Source organism: Lissotriton vulgaris, chromosome 9 (assembly GCF_964263255.1).
Source record: "Lissotriton vulgaris chromosome 9, aLisVul1.2, whole genome shotgun sequence".
In the NCBI taxonomy this organism is placed as follows: Eukaryota; Metazoa; Chordata; class Amphibia; order Caudata; family Salamandridae; genus Lissotriton; species Lissotriton vulgaris.
In genome coordinates, this window is record NC_141697.1 from 257,500,551 (window position 1) to 257,527,299 (window position 26,749).

The window sequence follows — 26,749 nt, forward strand, 5'->3', positions numbered from 1 at the left end:
TCACAGCCCGATCCACAATCCGGCGGATCTATGCACCAGTGTCCCACCTGGTGTTCTCATTAACGCCGCTTACCAACGACGATCACTCTCCTATGAATACCTTCAGCTCTCTCTCTCTCTCTATGTTGGGAAGTTTCTCTCACTATTCACTAGAGGTTCACTACTACAATAATATTATGGAATGGCCGAATTACTTAGTTTGTAACTATTCTTTTAGCTCAAGGGCTCCTCTCTCTCCCTAATTATTCAGTGGCTACTTACCTGATCAGGGGTAGCATCTGTTCTGGCTGTAACCCCTGACTAGAAGGAAATGTTACCTGTGCTTTAAGAACAAGAGACACACACTGTATGCAAGAGTTATTCCCTGATTTAAACGCTCCTATTTCCTTTTGAGAAAGGTTAGCTCTATCATAAGGACAACACATGCACACTGGTTCACTAGGAACTGGGGTATCTTTATTACAATAACAATAAAATGGGAATAGACACATACACAGATCTGCGGGGTCTCTGTAACTAACAGGAAATGTAACACACCACTGAAAGAAAAAGGATTAGACATACAGTATAAGGACAAGGTTAATGTTTGGGAAAAAGGAAGGGTATCACCTGAGGGGCGTGAGGTCTTGCTCTAGCTGTCATCTGGGCAACTCTCTCGTCTGTGCCTTAGCTCGTCTTAGATCCTCTCCTGCACTCTTGGACACACATCTGCGCTGATCACTCTGCACTGGATTCCTCTCCCCCACAAACTCTCTCCACCTTCCAACTTCAGTCTAATGGTTTCTGCCGCTCTGATAACCGTTCGCTCCACTAGCTTCTTCACTCTATCGGATTGTCTCCATGCCAATGTCCAATTCACTCCAGCTGCTCCCACAGATTAATCCACGATATAACTTCAGTCTCTTCTAAAAGGCATTACTTCAGACTCCAGCTATTCACAACTCCTCCTGATAAGTAACTGCTTCTGACTGCTTCCTTCAGCTCCAGCTCACTGACTGTCTGTCTGTCTTCTCTCTGTTCCAAGCATCTTCTGTCTCTTCTCCGCCTGCAACTGCACTCCTCTCCTCTGCTCCTCCAACTCAAACTCTTTCTGATTCTCCACTCCAACTGCAACTCCACTCCTCTCCTCTGATTCAATCCAACTCAACTGCTTCCAGCTCAAACTCTTTCCAGCTCGAACTCTTTCTGCTCCTCCAACTCAATTAACTGCAACTCCAGCTCAACTCTTTCTCGCTCGAACTCTCTCCAGCTCAAGCTCTTTCTGCAACTCCAGCTCAACTAACTAACTCCGCCTCTGCACTTCACTAATATGGAATGCTGTTTCCTCATGGAAAGTTCCAGCCATCAGCCCGCCGCCCATCAGATCCCTGCACCACTCCGCGTCAAGGACACACACCCAGCCGGCCGGCCTTTTGTGGTGTCTTCCACACAGAGAATAATACAGCCTACCGATAAGGGCTGGCCCAGACCGGTTCTCTCCAAGTGGACAACAGCTTTAACTATAAACATTACCTTTAACCTGCAAGCATCTCAGCTCTGCAGGGATAGAAAGCAAAATGGAGTCTCTCTAGTTCTGGGCCTTGTAGGCCTGAGAAGGATGAAATAACCCTTAGCTCTGTCAGAGTACCTACACAAACCATACCAATATGTAATATAAAGTCAGAACCACAAAGGACACATAATTATGTCAAAGCCAATAGGCAATAGATGGATTAGAATCAAGAATAAGGGATCTATCATCATATAAAGCAGCTATCCTCTTCTAGGTCTGGAAGAAAGGGCTTAAAAGGGCCAACACAAGGTAAGAATACAGATTATAGATGTTAGCAAGCTTAAAGTCTTCATCACTCCGAAAAAGAGCCAAAAACCATGTCAGAACACAACCACACATACCTTTGCTCACTGTGGAATGGGCATGGAGAATCCCAAATTAAGCCCATTTCAACCAGGAGCCAAAAATACAATGGGGTACCATGTCACTCAGTAAGATTTGCAGAGCTCGTTACAGGCTCTCCGAAAACACCTAAGAACTTGGAAGAGAAACAGAATGTAGAGGCTCGGATTTTAAAAACTTGGCTCTGAGATTGATGAACTTCATAAAGATGCAGATGCAGTGGGGCCCAGGAATTTGGAGGTCGAACACCATACTGAGATGATGGAGATCAATGCGGAAACACTGCAGAAAGTGGAGGACTTAGTAGGGCAACTACAGACAGCTATGACAAAATTGGAGGGATGGAAAGTTAGATACAGATGGACATATCCATTTGGCATGATCTTTGATTATTCCGGAGCCACACACTTCGTCACAGACTGGAGAGAGGCGGCAAAAATAATGAAAATGGATGTCAAGGAGGAGGAGAGATCTGCAGCATAGACTTCAGGGCACCAAACAGACTTGAGGGACAAGACTGGGTAATGGCAGCAACAAAGGACAAGCAGCAACAGACTGGGTGGAAGACAGTGGACATGGAAGGCAATGATATTGGGACCCATCCCTTGGAACCTCTGACTACGAGAGGCACCAGATAAGACTTTACAAAATCATGAGGGGTTGGGGGAGGGGGTACAAGAGGTCACGAGGTCACCAAAGGGTGGTCAATGATGCAATGGGGATAATAATATCAAATATTAGCAAGCAGCAGGCAGGGTGTTTGGAAAATGCAGAACTGGAGATTGGGCCCATCTTACAACTGGTTGAAAACACAGCAGTTACCCACTCCAACGTTTGCACAGGTTACCTGGATGGATGATTCAGTAGTTAGTGGCCTGCCCGGCGTAGCACAACCAGAAAATAACGTAACATTTTCTCTTTGTATAGACAGGGCTTCGCTGCGATGACCATTAGCTGTCATCTCATAATTAAGTTTCAAACAGTTGAGGGAAATTGGAGAAGGTGGGTTTTGTGAGGTTTTTTTGAATAGACAAGGCACATTTTGACATATAAATTAGATTGCAGGCTGGTGCTTTGGCCTCGGGAGTGCACGCCATTTTAATATGAGACCCACAAACACTTCGGAAAAGGGAGAGATACCACAATATAGACTTAAACAATGGTGACGGTTCTCACTTATAATGTGAAGGAGCTCAACTCACTGGTCAAAAGGAGGGTTGGGGGCGGTATGCAGTTTGATGAAAAGACCTACACCCAGATATTATATGCCTTCAAGAAATGCATGTCACAAGGCAGGACCTGTACAGGGTGAAGAATAGGGGCTGCCCTACAGCTCATCATTTATTCGTGGCACTGAAACAAAATGGGATCTCCATTTCTATGGGCATGGACTTTCCCTAGTAATATACAGATGCAGTAGGTTGATGCAACATAAGCTTGGGTAAAATGGGAGGACAGGTACTTACTATTGCTTCGGTATATGCACCCAACAAGGCACAGGAACAAATTCCTCTTGACACTTTGAGGGTGAGGTGGGGGGAGCTTCTTGAGTGATCATTCTCACTGGATACATTAATCTAGTTTTAGACTCCTCACAAAACAGGAGGTTTGGAGGGGGAGTGAGACGTGGTGACCTCCGTAAGGTCCTCCTCAAAGAAACTAAACGGGTGTTTAAAAGAGGTGGCATTAAGGAACATTTGGCGGAAACTTCAACCAGGCCTAAAAAAAATCATTAAAATGTTACCAGACTGGAAGGTCTAGTGACAAGAATAATCTAACTGTACTGAGCTCAACCCCTACACTGATATCAAATTGTGTGATCCTTGGCAAATATTTTAGTTCCTCAAGTTGCCTTCTTCACCATTATCACATATGAGAGCACCTTCAAATATGAGTTCATGATTGCTGCTGAACTAAAAACTCTTGTTTGAGTTAATAGGGCAAATGTTTGCTCCATGTACAATTAGAATCTAGTCCACATATAGAGTAGGCATGATCTCTGACTTTTCTCTTGGTTCACTAATAGGACTGTCATCAAGGTAGGGACAGGAATGCTTCTGAGTTGATGTTTAACAAGTATTTGCAATGCAATACGTCTCGCATTCACGCAAATTTGAGCTATTGCCATTGTTAAATGACAATGCCTTTTATTTATGTTTTGGGTTTTAAAACCTAAATACAAGGCATGGTCATTTACAATACAAATATCTTAAACTCTTGCAAATGTGAGACCTATTGCATTGCAATAATGGGCCTTCTCGACCGCTTTTTAGATTGTAAATATCAGTGGAAGAGACCGGGCTGCAATGTCTTCAAACTAGTGATAAATAGTGCAGTGAAGAAGTGTAAAGTGAGAGTTACATATGATCCGAGCTATAAACACTAACAAAGAGCTCCAACAACTTTCGCACTATGATTACACTATTGCGGCTCAGGAGGAAGAGTGGGGAGGGGCTATTTCCTGCCCCCTCTGTGAATTGAGTGTGCAGTGTGGCATTGCATTACGTCATTGCTATCTTTGGCCTAATAAACAGTTCAGCTATAGTATGGCCCTGGCTTCACCTCCTGGTGCAGGGTGTGCTTTATGGCACGCATGGAGGGAGGGAGGGAGGGGTGGTCTCGGCTGCAGCTCCGGGCTGGTTCAGTGCCCCTGCTATTACTAGTGAGCGAGAGGCGCGGAGATGGTGGCGGTGTTATTGGTGGTGGTAGTGGTGGTACTGGTACTACTGGTTCTGGTGGTGGTATTGGTACTAGTGGTATTTTTGGTATAAATGATATTGGCGGTCCTGGTCTAGTTGTGGTACTGGTTGTATTGGTGGTAGTGGTAGTGGTGGTGGTGGTACTGGTGATGGTGGTTGTACTGGTGGTGGTGAGGGTGGTACTGGTGAGGTGGTACTGGTGGTGGTACTGGTGATAGCACTGGGACTGGTGGTGGTACTGATACTGATGGTGGTGGTGGTGTTGGTGGTACTGGTGGTGGTATTGGTACTAGTGGTATTTATGGTACTTGTATAAATGGTATTGATGGTACAGGTACTAGTTGTGGTACTGGTGGTGGTACTGGTGGTGGTGGGGTGGTACTGGTGGTGGTACTGGTGGTGGCGGTACTGGTGGTGGTAGTACTGATGGCACTGGTGGTTGTGGTAATGCTACCGGTGGTGGTAGTGGTAGTACTGGTGGTGGTATTGGTAGTGGTGGTAATGGTACTGGTAGTGGTGGTAATGGTAATGGTAGTAGTGGTAAAAGTAATGGTATTGGTGGTGGTTGTGGTAATATTGCTGGTGGTAGTGGTGTTATTGGTGGTTCTAGTGGTAGGGGTGGTGGAACTGGTAGTGATGGTAGAACTGGTAATGGTGGTGGTGGTGGTACTGGTGGTGGCAGTGGTGGTACTAGTGGTGATAGTACTGGTGGTACTGTTGGTGGAACTAATGGTGGTACTGGTGATGGTGGTACTGGTGGTGGTACTGGTAGTGGTGGCGGTAGTGGTGATAGTGGTGGTGGTACTGGTAGTGGTGGTACTGGTAGTGGTGGTGGGACTGGTGGTGGTGGGACTGGTGGTGGTAGTAGTACTGATGGTACTGGTGGTGGTAAGGGTACTGGTGGTAGTGGTAGTACTGGTTGTGGTACTGGTAGTACTGTTGGTGGTATTGGTAGTGGTGGTAATGGTAGTGTTGGTAATGGTAATGGTACTGGTAGTGGTTGTAATAGTAATGGTATTTGTGGTGCTATTGCTGGTGGTAGTGGTGTTATTGGTGGTGGTACTGGTGGTGGTGGTATTGGTCGTTCTAGTGGTGGTGGTACTGGTGGTGGCACTGTTGGTGGAACTAGTGGTGGTACTGGTGATGGTGGTACTGGTGGTGGTACTGTTGGTGGTAGTGGTTGTGGTGGTACTGGTAGTGGTAGTACTGGTGGTGGTGGTAGTGGTACTGATGGTGGTGGTACTGGTGGTAGTGGTACTGGTGGTGGTGGTGGCAGTGGTACTGGTGGTGGTATGTTAGAGCCCAAGCCTCATGCACAGTTAGTTGGTGCCCTTGAGATACATTAGTGCCTGTTCTGTGGAAAGAAAGAGATATTTTGAGAGATCCCCTTACTTGCTGTGGGAGAGGTGGAATTTATACACGCTCCCGACTAAGCGAAAGGAAAGGAAAAAAAATCCCGTAGTGGTATGGCTCGTTTTCTAGTGGTTTGAGGGGATAAGAAGGAGAGTAGGGAAGGCAAATATACCAGCGAACCTATGCAGATAAGTGGTATAAGAGCCCCCTTATCCTTTGAGGAAAAAGACAAACGCAGAAAAAACTATCTCTGTCTCCATTGTGGGAAAGGTGGGCATTATGCAAAGGTCTGCCCCTTAAAACCCAATACCACTCCCAAGACAGCAGCTGGTAGTCAATGTTATACCTCGCTGTCGGAAAAATAGAGTACTTGAAGAAACAGGAGACCAATTTTTCAAGTTGTTGGACCCATCAGGTCTCCCAAAATATAGCAAACATAACCGCTCCAGTGGCCAGACATTTTACCTCATCCGTCACCTTGATGGTCTCTACTCAACTTAGAAAAGCCTTATCAATACTTTTGGATTCTGGTGCTACCGGTAATTTTCTAGATATTCACCTTGCTCATAATTTAGGAATCCCTTTTCTACCTAAAACCAAAACAGAGCCTGTGAGGGCAGTGGGTGGGACGAAATTGTCTTCTGGCCTAATAACTTACAACACTCCTAAACTAACCATGGTTTGTAGCAATGGACATTCGGAATCGCTTGTTTTTTATTTGACCGATACACCTAATTTTGGTGCTATCCTTGGAGTCCCCTGGTTACAGGTTCATAACTCTCATATCAATTGGAATTTGCGTAAAGTCACATTGAAGTCTCCTCATTGTCTGTTGCATTGTTATTGTGAAGCCAATGAGTGGGAAAGATCGTAAGCTGCACATTTCATACTGTAGGAGAAACACTCCAAGTCCCCTATCTATATGAGGAGTATAAAGAAGTGTTTGATGAAGCCAGAGCCACTGCTCTGCCTCCTCACAGGAGTTATGATTGTCGTATCGATCTAATCCCGGGGGCAGAACTGCCTGTGAGCAGAGTTTACACCCTGACCGAACCAGAGACTGAATACTTACGAAAGTATATAACCAACATGTTAGAAAAGGGGTTTATCAGACATTCTACTCCACCTGTGTCTTCAACCAGCTTTGTCATACCTAAGCAGGAAGGAGGATTAAGCGCGTGTCTGGACTATCATGCTTTGAATATAGTCACTATTAAGAACAAGTCATCTCTTCCTCTTAGCTCGGTCCTGTTAGATCAAGTGCGTGGGGCCTAAATATTTACTATACTAGTTCTCAGAGGGGCCTACCATCTAATAAGGATAAAGGAAGGAGACGAATGGAAGACCGTCTTCAGGAATAAGTTCGGATTGTACAAATACTGGGTCATGCCATTCGGTCTCTGTAATGCCCCTGCGGCATTCCAGTTTTTTATCAATGATATCTTAATGGAATACCTTGACTTATTCAGGATTGTCTACATAGACGATATCCTGATTTTCTCACACTCCGAAAAGGAACACTTTGAGCAAGTCAAGAAGCTATTGCAAAAACTAAAGGACAATCACCTATTTGCTAAATTGGATAAGAGTACCTGCCATACCAATAAAGTGGAATTCTTGGGATTTGTTATCTCCCCCAAGGGCATCCAGATGGACCAAGAAAAATCGAAGCTTTAGTACAGTGGCCCAGTCCTAGCTGCGTAAAAGAGGTGCAATCTTTTATAGGTTTTGCTACCTTTTACAAGCGGTTCATTGATCATTTCTCGGACCTCATTGCTCCTATTACGCGGTTGCTCTGCAAAGGAGTTGCCTTTGTGTGGTCCACAGAAGCAGAGCGATCTTTCTCACAACTAAAGAAAAGGTTTACCACAGCACCCATCATCCGACATGCGGACAACACTCAACTCTACTATGTGGAAGCGGATGCTTCCCAATATGCTGTGTGTGTGGGGGGGCAGGGGGGGGGGTTATCCTAACGCAATCCAGCTACTGGTTGTTTACATCCAGTGGCATACTTCTCTAAGATGCTTCTACCAGCTGAACAAACTTACACAATAGGAGAACGGGAGCTATTAGCCATAAAGCTTGCCTTCCAGGAATGGAGGCATTACCTCTTGGGGTTCCCTCACACTATTACCATTTATACAGATCATCGGAATCTACAGCTTTGTTTCCGTATTGGTGGTGGTACTAGTATTGGTGGTGGTACTGGTACAGGTGGTATTGTGGTACTTGTGGTATTGGTTGTTGTACTGGTACTGGTGGTATTGGTAGTGTTGGTGGTACTGGTTGTACTGGTACTAGTGGTGGTACTGGTGGTGGTGGTACCGGTACTGGTGGTGGTGGTGGTAGTGTTGGTACTGGTGGTGGTGGTACTAGTGGTGATGGTACTGGTGGTGGTGGTAGTGGTACTGGTGGTGGTACTGGTGGTGGTGGTACTGATAGTGGTGGTAATTGGTAGTGGTAATAGAGGTACTGGTAATGGTGTTATTGGTGGTGGCAGTGGTGTTATTGGTGGTGGTACTGGTGGAACTGGTAGTGGTGGTGGTACTAGTGGTGCTGATACTGGTACGGGTGGTGGTGGTACTGTGGCGGCACTGGTGTTAGATGTACTGGTAGCTGTGGAACTGGTAGTGGTGGTACTAATGTCAGTGGTACTGGTAGTGGTAATGGTACTGGTGGTGGTACTAATACTAGTGGTGGTGGTGGTAGTGGTGGTGTTATTGGTGGTGGTAATGGTGGTATTGGTCGTGGTACTGGTACAGGTGGTATTGTGGTACTGGTACAGGTGGTATTGTGGTATTGGTGGTTGTACTGGTACTGGTTGTACTGGTACTAGTGGTGTTATTGGTGGTGGTGGTGGTACTGGTACTGGTGGTATTGGTAGAAATACTGGTGGTACTGGTGCTATTGGTGGTGGTATGTGGTACTGGTGGTGGTGGTCCTGGTAGTGGTGGTCCTGGTAGTAGTGGTGGTACTAGTAGAAGTGATGGTACTAGTATTGGTGGTACTGGTGGTGGTGGTACTGTTGTTATTAATAAAACAGGCTTTTAAAAACAACTGTGTTTGACAAGAAGAGAGGTAGGGAGAATAGATTGACACTCTTGTTCCCCGGTCAATAATCAGTAATCAAAAGAAGAGTGTCTTTAAAGTAGGCTAGACCATGGTAGGGAGCACGAAAAACAGCCACACTGGGATGTTAAAGAAAGCCCTCACTCACCACCTAGTGATGACTTGCTTCATCATCGGGCCCCACCAAAGAGACCGAGTGTCTCTTTGGTGTGCTGCAACGCCAGTTGTTACTGCTGAGCGGGATGGTGAGTTCAGGACGTGTTGAGTGCAATTAAATTAGTGAGTGGTGAAGGTAGTAAAATTGTCAGTAGTGACAAACGTATAGGAACCCACCACTCAATTAAAGTGGACTGTTTCCTTACACATATTTTAAAATCTCTGTCTTTAGTGGTCATAGAATAAAATAATTACCTCAGATACACTACTGACAATTTTACCACCTTCACCACTCACTAATTTAATTGCACTCAACACGTCCTGAACTCACCATCCCGCTCCGCAGTAACAACTGGCGTTGCAGCACACCAAAGAGACACTCGGTCTCTTTGGTGGGGCCCGATGATGAAGCAAGTCATCACTAGGTGGTGAGTGAGGGCTTTCTTTAACATCCCAGTGTGGCTGTTTTTCGTGCTCCCTTTTGAAAACAACTGCCAGGTGGCTTTAGTACAGATGAGATAACACAGATGTGCTGTTGTCATCTTCAGACCATTAGAACACGATTATGTGCTCCCTGGAATTCACATGCCTTAATTTGCTTATCCTTTCTAATTCCATTTTAGTTTTTCTTTTTTGGGGGGAGGATGGGGGGGGGGGTTGGGAGTTGAAAAAGAGACACTATAATGCCAGGTTAAAGTGATAGAAAGCAGGGGCGGCCGTGCTGCTTAAAAAAACACAAGCGTTTGCAATGCAATAGGTCTGGCATTTACACAAGTTTAAGCTATTGGCATTGTAAATAACGCCTTTTTTTACATAAAAACAATAATAAAAGGCATTGTTATTTGCAATGTCAATAGCTCAAACGTGCGTAAATGCGAGGCCTATTGCTGCAAATGCTTGTTAGATTAGTGAGTAGAAACGCTCCCTTTCGGCCCACGCAGCAAATTAATTAAATACAAAATAAAGAAGCACGGCCATCAAAGTAAAAGCGGACCGCGCTGCAAATAAAAAAATTAAAATAGTGCTTACTGACTTGTGAAGGAGACCATGTGACGCCCCAAGTAAAAGATCCTGTCCTCATGGGAGGAAAAAATGTCGACAGGGCAGTAACAAGAAGGTACTAACAAGCCTCATTATCAATCGGAAACCAACATTTACCAAAGACAATGACACCACCAATCAAGAATATGGGTGGAGAAAAGGCGAGATTTCCACAGCATACTAGACTACTGCATGCCTCGCAGAGCGAGCAGTGGCTGCGCGCTGCCGCTAGGCTCGACCTAAAAAAATCTCACATTTATTAAATATATTACTAAAGCATATCGTGCAGCACATTCATTGAAATGGCCATACACTTACCAACTGACATGCAGTTTTTCTGATAAAACTATATAGCATGAAAACGATAATGTGTGGAAATCCGGTTTCAGCAAATATTTATCACTTGTACATAACCAAGTAAAGTGTTCTAATTAGTTTTGAGCCCATTAAAATTCTTAGTTTCCACCACACTTCAGAATTACAACAAAAATTGCCTTTCTAACTAAATAGTTGTATTGTTTATTTACAAGCTATTTAACCCCTTCGCCGCGGGGCTAATTCCCCCCGCGGTGCGGGGGGGAGGGGGGCCGCGCACGGCGCCGCGGTGCTGATGACGAGCCCAGGCTCGTCATGCTGCACGGTGCTCGTGTGCTCATGACGAGCCTGGGCTCGTCATGAACCCGCCCGCGCAATGGAACGCTCAGCACAGCGGGGGAATTAGCCCCGCGTGTGAGCGTTCCACGGCTCATGACGAGCCCAGGCTCGTCATGAGCACACGAGCACCGTGCTGCATGACGAGCCTGGGCTCGTCATCAGCACTGAAGGGGTTAACCCCTTTGCTGCGGGGGTTAATCCCCCGCTGTGCTGGGGGTAAGGGGGGCGCGCACAGCGACCCCATGCTCATTACTAGCTGAGCTCGTCATGAGCTACGGCGCTCCTGTGCTCATGACTAGCTCAGCTCGTCACAGGTGTATTGCCTCCCGTGGAACGCTCAGCACAGCGGGGGAATTCTCCCCGCACCGGAGCGTTCCACGGGCCATGGCGAGCTGAGCTCGTCATGAGCACCGGAGCGTCGTGGCTCATGACGAGCTCAGCTCGTCATGAGCATTCAAGGTGTTAAATGTTGTTTGTTAGAAACAACTGAGATCCTACAGCCTTTCATTTCACAACCCCAGCACGATTTTCAGACAGTTCACTTTACAAAATACAGTAACTTTGCAGTCAGAGAACGAAAAGTACACACCAATCTCCTGGATGAAATAAGCAGCAAATTCTAAATGAACATAAACTGATATCTCACCTCTGCCTTTGGTACACGGCAAACGTGACAAGATTAAAACAAAAGATTTAAATAGATCGTTATTGCTCATTCAATTTTTGAATGAACAGAACACTTGTTCTTTGCCAGCTAGAGTTCTCTTGCCGGAATAGGCCAATAGGCCCTAAAAGTAGCTCTCCTTGATAAAATCTGACTCCCCAAAAAAAGTAAGCAAATACATTTTCGAGAACTGACAACCCTTAGATATACTGTACTCTTTCACCTCTCATGTCCACCGCATGTACTCCGGAATTGATATTCTTATGAACAATTCTGATAGAATGCACTAGAGGAGTACCAATAGGTGCAAATAGGACTCTCAGATCATTCACGAGTTATAGATGGCCTCGACTCAGGCCAGCTGCAGAGACTGATCGTGACCTGGAGGTTGCCCCTAGGTTACTTAGAGATCCCTGCTGTGAGCAGCTATGGAGAAGCATATTAAGAAAGTTGTATATGAATAAAAGAGGAGTAGTTAGCCCAGTGGGAGTTTCAGGAGCAATGAAGGCAGCTATGCGGGGGAAGTACATGTCTTTGATGGTTCATCTACATAAAATCCGGGAACTGAAAATTTAGAGGCAGCTATAAAGGAAAAAAAGTAAATGCGCTATTAAGAGACACCATCTAAAAAGCACTTACAGCAGCTAACCAACTTACGGGGTCAAAGTCGAGCATTACGTAGTGATATGGCAGGACTATGCATATTCTATCTTTAGCAGGAATCCTACAAAGCAGAAAATAAAGGGGAATCCCATTTGGCCAGACGCTTAAAAGAACAAGCATGGGGGGCGTGGCCAACTGCCGAACATGGCGGCAGCTTAACCCGGGAGCTCCGCAAGGCAATCCGGCCCGCACAATAATCCGCATGCACATCCGTATACTGACCTGCCTGAAGGGGTGAAATCGGCCCCGGGAACCGAGCGGCACATAACGAGCCGCTCCCAGCGAAAATCCGACGCCGGGAAGTGCTCCATCCGTCGATAGTGAGAAGAGGCCTACAGCGACTCGGCAGCACCGGCCCTGAGTTCGGGGGCGTGCCGACCGGAAGCGCACCTTCTCCGGCCGGGAGGAGTCGGCATTGGCCGGCGACCGCTCCTCCTTGCTTGGCACCGAGCTCCACCACGGCGCTCCCTTCACGTTGCACTTGGGAGCACCTCTAAGCCAAGACTCCAGTGATAGCAGGGACGGTGGAGGCCCCGCACAGCGCCCCGACCACTACGGCGCACATAGGCAGACGGCGCCTGGGTCGGCGCGGTCCCCCCGCAGCACTGAACATTACTCCGAACTGCCGTTGGACAGGAAGGCGGCCTTCACCATAGTGGCACCAGTCCCCGGCGACACACGGCGACCATACGACCCACGTGGAGGAGGGAACTTGTACGGAATCCGGGACCTGTGCACGCCGCCATCATCACAGCGGCAACCTCTCCACTGAATCCAACGGCAGCCACAATCCGGCTGCACCACAGGCGGGGACGGACCTGGACCCTGGGGTCCCTGCACCTTTTACCGGCTGCCTCGACGACACACATCGGGAGGAAGGCCTGCACGGACACTTGCAACTCAAGCACGCCATCATGACGGGCAAGAACACGAGGAGCATGGCTGCGACGCAATCCAAGCTTGACAAGTTTGCTTATGCCCATAACAGCCACTCACAAGGACCTGGTCGGCACTCAGCCGGTGCTTCCTCTGACACCAACGGGACTGGAAAAGTCACACTGGAGGCCATCATGAGAACTCTCACAGACGTCCAGGCGACGGTTGGCACGATCTCCACGGAGGTGAACCTGATGCGAGCAGATTTCAAGAAAATGTCGGAGAGGGTGTCGCAAGTAGAGGTGGTCACGAAATCCCTTATTGAGGACACTTCTGACCTTCAGGTGGCGATGGAACGACTAGAAAAGACAACCAAACAACTACAAGAAAAGCTGGACGACCAGGAAGGACGCTCGAGAAGGAACAACGTCCGTATTCTAGGCCTTCCGGAATCGGAGGGAAAAGGTGCCATGGACCTGTACATAGAGGACCTTATCAAGACAAAACTGCAACCTAAAGGACTATCAGCCTTCTTCTCCGTTGAAAGGGCTCATCGAGTCCCCGGGGGTACGCCCCAACCTGGGGCCACACCGCGACCGGTGCTGGCCAGACTCTTTAACTATAGAGACAGGGACGCCATTTTGCAGGCGGCCAGGGTGGCGCCACCGGTGAAGATCCTGAACTCCACGCTGGCGTTCTTCCCAGACTACACGGCCGAGGTGGCCAGGCGTCGAAAATCCTTCAATGCGGTCAAAAAGACTTTGCGAGACAGGGAACTACCCTACTCGATGCTCTTCCCCGCCAAACTGCGGATTGTGGCCGAGGGAAGGACGTGGTTCTTCGACAATCCTGAAGTAGCACGAGAGTGGTTGGATGGCTGGAGACCGGCGGGCAAGCCTCAACGCCCGCGCAAGGACCGCCAGGATCACCGTAAGGAGAAAACGCCAGAGCGCCGCGAGCCCAGCCCAGCCACTGAACAGGGCGCAGCCGGGGGCCTAGACTCCGATCTTGAAAGGGATCCCTTTGACTCAGGACAACCTAGCAGGGGATGAATGACTACGCTGGAAGCATCAAGCACTGAACATTACACTTGGGACCTTGGGCCGATGGAACTGAGTAGGGCGGGTTATGGCCGGTGCCTGTAGGGGACTCACCAACCCCACAAGCAAGTAAGACTAGATAGGGGGGGGAGAAAAGCACTCTGCCAAGTTGGGGATGCGGGCGGGAACTCGTCCGTGGTGCAGGGGAGCAGGGAGGGGGTGGAGGGATGGGAGTTACGAAGTTCAAGTTAAAGTTAAGTTTCACGGTCATCGTCATCATTATTGCAATCTCATAGGGCATGAATACACTGCACTCTATGGGCGGCGTGCACCGCCTCCACATTCTGACACCCTTCTCCTCCTGATGACGAGGAACACGGTTCATAACTACACATGGCACAGCATGATCAAGCTACACCCGCGATGGGTACCCCTGTCACGACGGTAGTTCCCCCACTGAAGCTCCTTACCTGGAATGTCAGAGGGTTGGGAGATAAAATAAAAAGGGGTTTGGTGCTGCAAACTGTTAAGCGTGCTCGGTCAGACCTAGTACTGCTGCAAGAAACACATTTGGCGGGAACCACCTGTAAGGCCCTGAACAGGCGTGGGTACACCATGGCGGTACACTCCGAATTCACCTCGGGTTCCAGGGGCACAGGGATACTCCTCAGAAACAACTCCCCCTTCCTGGTCACTAGCCACAAGACGGATGACCAAGGCCGGTTTGCAGCACTCTCAGGCCAGTGGGAGGGAAGGGCCTTGAATGTGGTGTCTGTTTACATCCCCCCCGCACTGCACGCTATAACCCTACCGGCGCTTAGCCGATTCCTTATTGATCTCCCCGAGGGAGATGTGATCATGGGAGGCGATTTCAATGCCATCACAGACCCTCTACTGGACACTTTTCCCCAGCGGGCCCGCCAGAGAGGAGCCGCAGCACTCCCGGGCTTTTTATCTGCTATGGGCCTCACGGATGTCTGGCGTCACCTGAACCCTGCGGCGCAGCAATACACACACTACTCCGCACCCCATAACACCCTCTCCCGCATCGACTACTTTTTCACTCTGGGGATTGGACTGAGCTCTGTAGAAAGTATTGACATTCTACCGCGAGGAATTTCTGATCACTCCCCGGTCTCCCTTCACATTTCCACCAGGGATTGTAAGCGGGGTAGGCTATACCCGATCTATCCCAATTATTTGCAGGTCCCTGGCATCAAGAAGAAGCTCAAGTTAACCACCACACACTATTTCACTGAGAACACTGGGTCGGTCGCTTCACCTTCAATTCTGTGGGAGGCGTATAAGACGGTCCTCAGAGGGGCATCCATATCAGCCATTACTGGGCATAAGAGGGAATCGAGGGCCACACTGACCAATTTGGAAGTAGCCTTGCACACGGCGAACACTGCACATATGACGGACCCCACTCCTGAGACGCTCCATGAACTGCGGCTCCGCCAGCAACAACATCAGGCACACCTTACCGTGATCACTAAAGGGCACCTTGCGAGTACAGCACACAGAATCTATGATGTGGGCGATAAGGCCGGGAAGATGCTAGCGTGGCTAGACAAGCGGGGTGGCAGCAACAAAGGGATTCATGGACTCTATGACACGAACGGCACACTGCGAACTCACCCAGAGCACATAATTCAGACTCTAGCCTGCCACTTCCAGAACATCTACACGCCGACACGGCCAGTCACTGAGCAGGAGGCCATGGACTCCCTTAGCAACATCCAGGTCCCTGTGCTCTCACCAGAAGCGCAGCAGGAACTTGAGGCAGACCTCACTGTGGGAGAGGTCCAATTGGCGATACAGGCGCTACAATCCGGCAAAGCCCTAGGCCCGAACGGGATTCCTGTGGAGTGGTATAAGGCGATGGACTCAATCCTGGCCAAGCCCCTCCTAGACATGTTCAACGACAGCCTACAAAAGGCGCTGCTCCCACTCGATCAACGCACGGCCACCATTGTGGCTATCCCAAAACCGTCTAAGCCACCAACCGATTGTACCTCATACCGACCCATCTCACTGCTCAACACAGAAGCGAAGGTCCTGGCGAAACTACTGGCCAGCCGCCTCACCAAACATCTCACTACCCTAATACACCCTGACCAATCGGGCTTTATGCCACATAGAAGCACAGCACTTAATCTACGCAGGGTGCACGGGGTGTTGGCAAAGGCGCATCTACTTCAAGAACAGGCTGTGATACTCTCTCTAGATGCTAAAATGGCATTTGATTTGGTTGAGTGGGAATACCTCTTTGCTGTACTAACCCGCATGGGCTTCGGGCCCCTGTATATGGCGTGGGTGCGACTGCTCTACACCCGGCCGATGGCACAGGTGGTAGCGAACGGACGTATATCCTCGACCTTTCCACTAGGGAGAGGAACGAGACAAGGGTGCCCGCTATCGCCCCTGTTGTTTGCGATAGTGCTGGAACCGCTGGCAATCCTGCTACGTGCGACACCGTTATTTAGAGGAATCGCGTGGAGCGACGGGTGGGAAGACAAGGTCTCCCTCTACGCCGACGACATGTTGGTATACATGACTGGCCCGACTGAAGGAGTACCCGCCCTATTGGCAATCTGCGATGAACATGGTAATGCGTCCGGGTATACCCTGAACTGGGCCAAGTCTACACTATATGTACTTGCCGGCCCTGCTCCGGTGTTGCCGGCTACCTGCCCTCTCACAGTGACCGCCTCTTCCTTCAAGTACTTGGGTATTTATGTGACGAAAGATGCTAAACAGTTCTATGTCGAAAATTTGCAGCCGCCTCTGCAGAGGTTGCGTGCAGATGTCCAGTATTGGGCTTCGCTGCCACTGACCCTCCTAGGGCGCGCAGCTCTTTACAAAATGATGGCTCTCCCGAGGTTTCTGTATGTACTAGAGAACTCCCCTTATATGGTTAGCCCGCAGTATTTCCGACGAGTAGCAGCATTGGTCTCCAGCCTGTTGTGGAGTAACGGGCCGGCACGTATAGCGCAGGCAAAACTAGTGAAGAGTTGGTACGAGGGAGGTATCGCACTACCCAATCTCCAATTGTATTACTGGGCGTCACAGCTTAAAGTAATTAATCACTGGATTCACGTTTCCAGAGAAGACCCCGCATACAAGGCAGACTGGTCACAACTGGGGACTGAGGGCATGCTCTCGGTACTGTATAATTACCCGAAGGTCAAGACCCTGCTAGGCCCAACATTCCACACAGCGACACTCTGGCACACAGCGCAGGCACGCCAAGGATGGAAGGGGAAAATCACTAGGCTGACGCCCCTTTGGGACACCAAGGCACTGGGCACCCTTAGGGCCTGTAAAGGCTTTAAGAGATGGGACGACATAGGGATCTCGGTGGTTGGGGACCTCTGGGACAAAGGCACGGTTGTTCCCTTCCAGCATCTTCAGCAACAATACGGCCTAGGGCCCACTGAAACATACCGCTATGTACAGATTCGACATGCACTTCTGCGCGCAATCCCACCAGACACGACACTCCCAGAGTCCTCGCCCCTTGAGGATAGACTGCTTACCGAATACATGGAGCAAAAAGCGACCTCGCTCACATACAAGAAATTAATTAATAACACGCCAGATCCCACGCACAAACTTAAAGAGAAATGGGTAGCCGAGCTAGGCGATATGGATGAAACGGAGTGGAATGAGGCATTGGCCTCCCCGAGGGAGGTGGGCATATCAGCCAGGTTCCGCCTGATACAGCTCAAGGTGCTACACCGCATCTACTACACTCGCACACTGCTCCACAGAATTCAAAGGGCGCAGCACCCATACTGCCTTAGGGGATGCGGGGAGGAGGGGACTCTCCTACACACGTTTTGGGAATGTCCACAAATAAGGGAACTATGGCGTCAAATTATGCGAACAGTCTCTCAAGCCATGAATGTGTCTGTACTTCCGGAACCTCGTAGGTGCCTACTGAACATTTGGGAACCAACGGACTTAAACAGGTGTGAGCAGTTGTGGGTCACCCTAGCAATGACGGTGGCCAAACGAGACATTGCACAGAGATGGGGAGCTCCGGAGTTGCCAACGGTGGCAGGGTGGATAAGAAATATGGACCTTCTCATGGTTAAGGAAAGAGCAGTGTATGTATTAAGAGCCTGTCCCCGCAAATGGAACCGGGTGTGGCTGAAATGGAACGCATACAGGGGTGACCCTTGTGAAGCTTTGCCAGAGGGTGAGGACTCAGACTCGGAGGAGGAGGATGATTAGTGGCTATAGAGGACTACTGTGCACAGGGGAGGGGCCGGGAGGCGTAATGCACGCACTACCACTCTAAACGAAATGCTGACTTTGTAAGCATGTGAGAAGGTATAGATGAACATACGCAGACTCTGTTATCATGATGACGGTTGTTTGGTTTTTTGAATGGTTTTCTTTATTCTTATGAATCCCCGCTCATGCTCTATATGAGAAAACTCAGCCTTCTGCCCTGGAATTATATGGGCGGGATGGGGTTTCGAGGAAGGGGAGACACTGGGCCTTGTACTACATATGTCTGTTTCTTAATTTCACCTATTAGGCCCTGCATGAACACGGTAACTGTTACCATACTCTATGTTGCGTACTATCCCCACTTGGGGAAGAAGCTACTGTTATGTTACTGCATTGCTATAATGTCGTACTGCTATCTCTTCTGAACTCCTGACAATAAAGAATTTTCAAAAAAAAAAGAACAAGCATTTTCAATGCAATGGTTTCGCCTTTGGAAAAGTTTGAGCTATTGGCATTGTTAATGACAATTTTTTTATTTATGTGTTGGTTTAGAAACCAGATAAATAAATGGCATTATCACTTACATTGTTATTAGCTTAATCTCTGCAGTCTCTAGAACTCCATAGCACTCCCTAGTTACTCTACACTCTCTAGCACTGTGCACTTCCTAGCACTCCCTAGCTTCCCTAGTAACTCCGCACCTCTTAGCACTCTGCACTTCCTAGCACTCCCTAGCTTCCCTAGTAACTCCGCACCTCTTAGCACTCTGCACTTCCTAGCACTCCCTAGCTTCCCTAGTAACTCCGCACCTCTTAGCACTCTGCACTTCCTAGCACTCCCTAGCTTCCCTAGTAACTCCGCACCTCTTAGCACTCTGCACTTCCTGGCACTCCCTAGATTCCCTAGTAACTCCGCACCTCTTAGCACTCTGCACTTCCTAGCACTCCCTAGCTTCCCTAGTAACTCCGCACCTCTTAGCACTCTGCACTTCCTGTCACTCCCTAGTCACTCCCTAGTCACTCTGCACTCCCTAGGCACTCCCTTGTCACTCTGCACTCCCTAGTCACTCTGCACTCCCTAGTCACTCTGTGTTTTAGAATAAACATAACAGTACGTTGTGTGTATAGAGACATGCATATCGTTAGTTGTGACGGAAATGGCCAAAGCCACAAAGGTTAAAAGGTTTTTGAAAAAACTCTAAATTGCTTTTAAACAGTATTTGTTATTGTTCTAGATTGTATAGAGGTTAGATTCAAAATCTGCTATTGTCTTTGCTTGCCTGACGATCTTAAGATGATAGGGTTTTCAATGTACTATAGCAACATAAATGATTAGATATACTCATGCAATGCATTACGTGCAAGGGTACAGGTGAACAAAACCATAACGCCTGCGTTTACTTGGTGTTTATTTACTTAAGCCCAGGTGACTCTCCAAATGCCATTGTTGTGACGAATGGCTTGCCTATGTAGGTTATTCAGAAGCACAAATGTATTACTTAATAAAAGAAGAATACACTATCACATCCTAATTAAGGACAGGGAAAGGTCTTTTGCAAAAATAGATTGCATTAGTTGTGATTCTAAAGAGTGACCGAAAACTGGAAAGTAATAAGTTCCAGGTAAATAACTTTTGCATACATCATCCACATAAGCATGAAAAAGATCTCACACAATCTGGCTCCTGAGCTCTAGCGCCCAAAGATGCTAGACGTACTGCACCACTACATGCATATCAGGAAGGAAGGAAGGGAAGAAAGAAGGATACAAGGATTGGGTAAACAAGCCGATTACAGGTGAAAGTCAGTAGACTCTGTAGACAGGGCAAGCTATGCAAGGTATTTGATTAATCCATGATGGTGACAAAGCGGAGCAAAATTTGCTAGATCTGTCTGTAGACTTCGATAAAGCGGACTACATGCTGTTGATAAAGTGCCTAACAGATTAATATAGAAGAGGGGATGGTTTCAGCCCTTCCCGGACTGTGGTACCAGGGTAACATTCTAAAACAGCAAAATCAAGTTCTCAAGATAACATTTTGTTTAATATATAAAGCTTGCCATTATCAGAGCGGATTACATTGTTCAAATGTAGGGCTGTGTGTGTCCTACATGGATGCAACAACTCATTCACACACTGTGAAAGGGCTGGGCCCAAAGCCCAATGTAGGTATCCGTATTATCTACAACTAGTCTTTGATAACAGTAGGCAAGGCCTAAAAAATGTCAAGGACAGCCCTATGTGGTAGAGAGAATTAGACATCCTAGAATGTTAGATTAAACTTGTACAACACAGTGCATGGTCTAACAGAACCTCGGCTGCTGAGTGTTTGCCACCTTCAGCCAATCCTGTTTTTAGAAACTATTAACACGTTGCACTGTGAAACTTCATGCTTTGCTTTTACCGTTCAAAGCAGGAGGTGAAAAAACAAACCGCATTCAAACTGAAGCAGGCTAAAAAGCCAAGCCCCATGTCATACCCAAAATGACATGGGACTCCAACCAGCTCTGAAGGGCTAATGTAACCAAATGACAGAGGCCGAAACTTTAAAGGACAGCTGTGATTATCCAGTAGCAGCTTATAAGTAATGCTTTTTGGAGCAGATTAAAGTGGACGACAACCCCAAAAACGCAGACTCACAAGTCAAGTCAAGTCAAGTCAGAAAATTTATATAGCGCGCTACATACCCAGAGGGTCTCAAGGCGCTTGAAGAGGGGGGGGGGGGGAATTACTGGTCAAATATCCACGTTTTAAGTTGCTTTCTGAATGCTAGGTGGTTCTGAGTAAGGCAAAGGTGAGTGGGAAGTGAGTTCCAGGTTTTAGCTGCCAGGTAGGAAAAGGATCTACCTCCCATGGTGGTTTTGTTGATACGAGGTACGGTGGCCAGGGCTTGGTTGGATGATCGTAGCTGGCGTGAGGGGGTGTAGAAGGACAGTCGTGCGTTGAGGCATTCTGGTCCGATTTCGTGCTTTGTGTGCGTGGGTTAGGAGCCGGAAAGTGATCCTCTTATTGACGGGGAGCCAGTGGAGGTTTTTCAGGTGACCAGAGATGTGTTCGTTGCGCGGGATGTCTAATATGAGCCTGGCTGAAGCGTTCTGGATTCGTTGGAGTTTTTTCTGGAGTTTAGCGGTAGTACCGGCGTAGAGGGTGTTTCCGTAGTCCAGTCGGCTCGTGACCAGAGCGTGGGTGACCGTTTTCCTAGTTTCGGTGGGGATCCAACGAAATGTTTTTTTGAGCATGCGAAGAATGTTGAAGCAGGATGAAGAGACGGCGTTGACTTGTCTATTCATTGAAAGTGAGGAATCCAGGATGACGCCTAGGTTCCGTGCGTGGTCCGTCGGGATGGGTGCTTTTCCGAGGGCTTCTGGCCACCAAGAGTCGTCCCAGGCAGAGGGGGAGGTGCCTAAGATGAGGACTTCTGTTTTATCTGAGTTCAATTTCAGACGGCTGTGTTTCATCCATTCGGCTACTTCTTTCATTCCTTCGTGTAGGTTATTTTTGGCGGTGCTAGGGTCATTGGTGAGTGAAAGGATCAGTTGAGTGTCATCCGCGTAGGAGATTATGTTGAGGTTGTGTTGGCGTGCGATGGCCGCGAGGGGGCTCATGTATACGTTGAAGAGGGTGGGACTAAGTGAGGATCCTTGGGGTACGCCGCAGATGACTTCAGTGGCCTCTGAGATGAATGGTGGGAGGCGGACTCTCTGGGTTCTTCCGGTGAGGAACGAGGTGATCCATTCCAATGCTTTTCCTTGTATTCCAATGTTTTTGAGGCGCTGTAGAAGGGTGCTATGGCAGACTGTGTCGAAGGCTGCGGAGAGGTCGAGGAGGATGAGGGCGACTGTGTCTCCATTGTCCAGTAGAGTTCGAATGTCGTCTGTTGCTGCGATGAGGGCGGTTTCAGTGCTGTGTTTGGCTCGGAAGCCGGATTGTGAGGAGTCGAGGGATTTGTTTGTTTCAAGGAAGGCGGCGAGCTGGTTGTTGACCGCTTTCTCGATGACTTTGGCCGGGAATGGAAGGAGCGAGATGGGGCGGTAGTTTTTGAGTTCGGTGGGGTCAGCTGTGGGTTTCTTCAGGAGGGCGCTGAGTTCGGCATGTTTCCAGCTTTCCGGGAAGTTGGCGGAGTTGAAGGAGCAGTTGATGACATCTCGAAGGTGTGGTGCTATGATGGAGTCTGCTTTGTTGAAGATGTGGTGAGGGCAAGGGTCAGTTGGGGATCCTGAGTGGATGGAGTTCATCAGGCGGATGGTGTCCTCAGTGGAGATTGGGTTCCAGTCGTTGAGGGTGTTCAAGGGAGGTGGGGGTCCTGCCAGGGGTTGGGTGGGTTGGTCTTCGGGTTGGTTGTCGAAGCTGTTGTGGATGTCTGCGATTTTGTTGTGGAAGAATGAGGCTAGGGAGTCGCAGAGGGCTTGGGAGGGGGTGATGTCGTTGGAGTTGGCCGTGGGATTGGTAAATTCCTTGACGATATTGAATAGTTCCTTGCTGTTGTGGGCGTTATTATCCAATCGGTCCTCACAATAGTATAGCGAATAAAAACATCAGTACTGACACAAAGGGCGCCTAAATGCCAATAGCTATCCTGGACCTACTAGGTATTAAGTTACCATGGCGTCACTGGCTTGCCAATTGGCCCTTACAGGAATGTTTCCTGCTACTTGTAGCCTTTCATTTATATGGCGAGAAAAGCAAACCAACAAGAATGAAAAAAATATCTACCGAGCCACTCACACCCGACACCCTTCAACTTCGAGCTGTGGTACAGAACAATGTGCAGATTAAATCCCTTGCCATCTTACCTGGAATCTTCTTGTAGAACGGACATTGCTTCTTTCCTTTCTCCCCCTCAAATGGCATCAGATTTTCGGAACCTCTTTGGCCACCCCCCTTGCTGCCCACCTCCTGGTGGCTTTGCACGGCCTCCATTGGTCTGAGGAGGTCCTAGCAGCGGGTCAGAGTCTCCCACCGACCCCCCGGCCTTGCGCTTCCTCTGGCCTCGCCAGCTCTCGTTGGGGGTCCCTGCCGCTGGGCTGCCTGGCGCTTTCTGAGAGAGGCTCCTTCCCGGCACCTTCTCATCCTTGGCTTTGGGTTTCAGCCCAAAGAAGACTCCAATGTCCGTCTGCTTCAGAGTCTTGGACAGCACGGCGGCGGCACTGACGGCGGGCACACAGACCGAAGGCACTTTATTTTGGGGGGAGCTGAAAATACGCGGAGACTCTCTTGATGGAGTTAAAGGCACAAACTCTTCTTTTACGCAAACAGGCTCAGAAACTGCAAACGCTCTCCCAAATCTGACTGGGCTGCTACTTTCCTCCTGTTTGAAGCTGAAGGAGCTCCTCTGCTCGCGGAAGGCGCTGCTGCTGGCCTGGGTCTGGACAGGCATCTCCCCCGGGGACAGAAACGAGGCGCTGCTGGGCAGGTCTGAAAGAAGCTGACTGGCGGTATCCGGCCCTTGAGTGTCCCAGTCCCCCTCATCAGACACAGGTGAGCTGAATCCTGTCCAATCAGCTTCCTCCTTGATGGTCACGCGCTCGGAGGGCAGTGATGGAGGACAGGTGCGCGGGGACACGCGGTAAGAGGTTTGGCTGAATGCGGTTTCTTGGGTTCCTCTGTTTATAGCACCTTCAGGCTGCTTCGCGCCGTGCCCGAGGGCACACGCCTCCTCTGCGGCGTGGTACCCATTGGCAATGCCCTGCTGTCTCGAGGTTCTGGTGGAGCAGCCTGCCTCCGCTTCACTGCAGTCCTCATCAGAGGGATGAGTGTAGAATAGCCTTTTCCGTAACCGCTGGACTTTCTCGGCTGTTTCTTCTTCGTCGCTGCAGAGCGGCGAGTAGGAGATGTCTTCAAAGTCGGTAGAGGGCTGGGGCTTTTGAGTGTTTAGAGAGGGCTGGGCCCAGTCTGTAGTGCCACAGTCCAGGCTGCCCGCGGCCGCTGGTAGGATGTAGTTCTGCGTCGTGTCCCTGCTGTTTGGTTCATCGGTGGCGGGCACGGTCCCTGCCCGGCTTCGTGCCAGCTGGAAATGGGTGTACCGACTGTAGTGAGAAGGGATGGTTGAACTGCACAGCAGGCCATCCGGACACTCTGTAGAAAAGGAAAACAAGGAAAGGCATGGACAGCGGGAGAGGGGGCGGGAAAGACATGGACAGCGGGAGGGGGGGGCGGTAACGGGCAAATGGACAGCGGGAGGGGGGGGCGGGAAGGGGCACACGGACAGCGGGAGGGGGGGGGGCGGAATCAAAAGCACTCACCTGGAACTGGACTTCCTCCGGCGGCGGCGGCCGGCCGCGGAATGAGCTGGATGCCGAGACAAAAAAAAACCAACTCCGCCCACCGCCGCATGACTACACAGAGGGAACGCCCAGGGAAAAAAATTGCGGGAACGCCCACGAATCTGGTCCGTGAATGACGGACAGATCTCTGTTCCAATGGCTAGCCTCCATTTATGGAGCTAGCCAATGGAACAGAGGGCGGATTCAAGTCCCCCATACTGCAAAACTAAAGATTTCTCCTGGGGGCGGAGCTAGGAGCTCCGTGCCCCAGGCGAAACCTAAAAAAACGATCTAACGTTTATTAAGGAAATATGGGCACAAATGTGGGAGCTCTCTCAAATAATGCAGGATAAACTGGAGGCATTGCGCCAATATTGCAATAGATTATGTTATGTTATGTTATTAAGTTTTATTGAGCGCGAACAGCTGCCCCAGCAACGAGGCGTCCCGGCGCTAAACCATAACAGTAAACCTGAGGGAGGGAAGGGAAAGGAAGGACAGAAAGGGATTAGGATGGGGAGAATAGAATGGTTTTAATCGCCTTGCGGAAGGCCAGTAAGTTGGTCATGGAGCGAATGTGGGGTGGCAGGGAGTTCCAGAGCCTTGCCCCCAAGACTCTGAAAGAGCGGCCGCCTATTCTGCTTAGCCTTATGCGTGGGGTCACAACCAAATTTTGACCCGAGGAGCGTAGGGCACGCTGAGGGGTGTAAGGCTCTAGGAGTGGGCGCAAGAGACCAGGGCAGTCAGTCTTAAGAATTTTAAAGACAGTAGTAAGAGCTTTGAACTGAACTCGGGCTTCCATACGCAGCCAGTGTAGTTTCTGGATGGTATTTCTTGCAGAGCACCTGCGAGGGAGGCCTACAACTGCCCTGGCGGCAGAGTTTTGTATGCGTTGTAGCCGCGCCATTGGTCTCTTATATTAGAGAGACCAACTTGAGATGGGTATCCAATTGCAATTTTTCGAAGAGGTAGTACTGCTGCCCTTGACAGGCATCCAACGATAGGCCCTAGACTCACAGATCTCTTGGTAGGAGATAAAATTAGTGCTGAAGAGTCTGAATCAAAATAAGCCCCCCTGCCCAGAAGGTTATACAAACCTTTTTCTAAAACCTTTGAGGGTCTCCTGGTTTCCAAACTACCTAAATTATTTAATTATATAATACAGAAGGGAGGAATCCGGAGAGATCCGGGGACACAATAACTTAAACAATGTAAGAACCAACAGCTATGCACCTCTTACAGGCAAAGAACACTGGAAACAGTAATCTTAAGCTGCACTCCTACATATAAAACTTAGCAAGTAGGATGGAGCAGGTTCTCCCGACTCATCCATGCAGACCAGTCTGGGTTTGCACCCACTAGGCAATCTAACGACAATAAACAGAAAACGGTCCACCTGGTCGAGAAGGTTCAGAAAAATGTATACCAGCATTGTTGGTGTCTCTTGATGCCGAGAAGGCATGTGATTGTTCCTTCCTGAGGCTGGCCAGAGAGAGGATGGGATTCAGAAGACAGTTCTTAACCATGGCGTTTGCGTCATATAGTTCTCCAACAGCAAGGATCGCCTTGAATAGTTCACTGCAAAAACAACAGTTGATGGACAGAATGCAGAACAATGTCATACATTCTCCCCAGTACAGAGATCTGGGCCTAAATCCATCGTTTTTTTGCTCACCACACCACCCCAGTTCAGACATGGCCATATGCAAATTAGCCTTGACCCTGTGCCTCATGGGAACAGTCCAGCCTGAACTGCCAAGCCATGTCTTCCATGGACCGGAATCAAGCATCCTAGGACCGGTTTTTGGCTATCGGCCGTCTTCAGCCAGGATAGCTTGACTCCAGTGGTGTAGAAACTGGTCCTGGGAAGCTTGATTCCGGTCCAGGGAAGACATGGCTTGGCAGTTCGGGCTGGACTGTTCCCATGAGGCACAGGGTCAGACTGATTTGCATATGGCCATTTCTGAACTGGGGTGGCGGAGTGAGCTAAAGAACGGTGATGGATTAAGCCCAGATCAGTTGACTGGGGGTGAGTGTTTGTATTGTCAACGCTCCGTCCATCATCCGCTTTGGTTTTTCTTTGTTCGCCCTAAGTTGGCAGGGTATGCTCAGACGTGAGTCCTTTGCTCA

The 26,749-nt window shown here is 49.0% G+C and overlaps 1 protein-coding gene and 1 pseudogene across 3 annotated transcripts in view; both read right to left on the reverse strand.

The window, feature by feature from the left end:
• The window catches only part of AREL1 (apoptosis resistant E3 ubiquitin protein ligase 1), a 618,076-nt gene that overhangs the window by 581,818 nt on the left and 9,509 nt on the right, over positions 1 to 26,749 (reverse strand). The window lies entirely within an intron of this gene.
• LOC147689956 (DNA cross-link repair 1A protein-like) lies at positions 18,770 to 26,145 on the reverse strand (annotated as a pseudogene).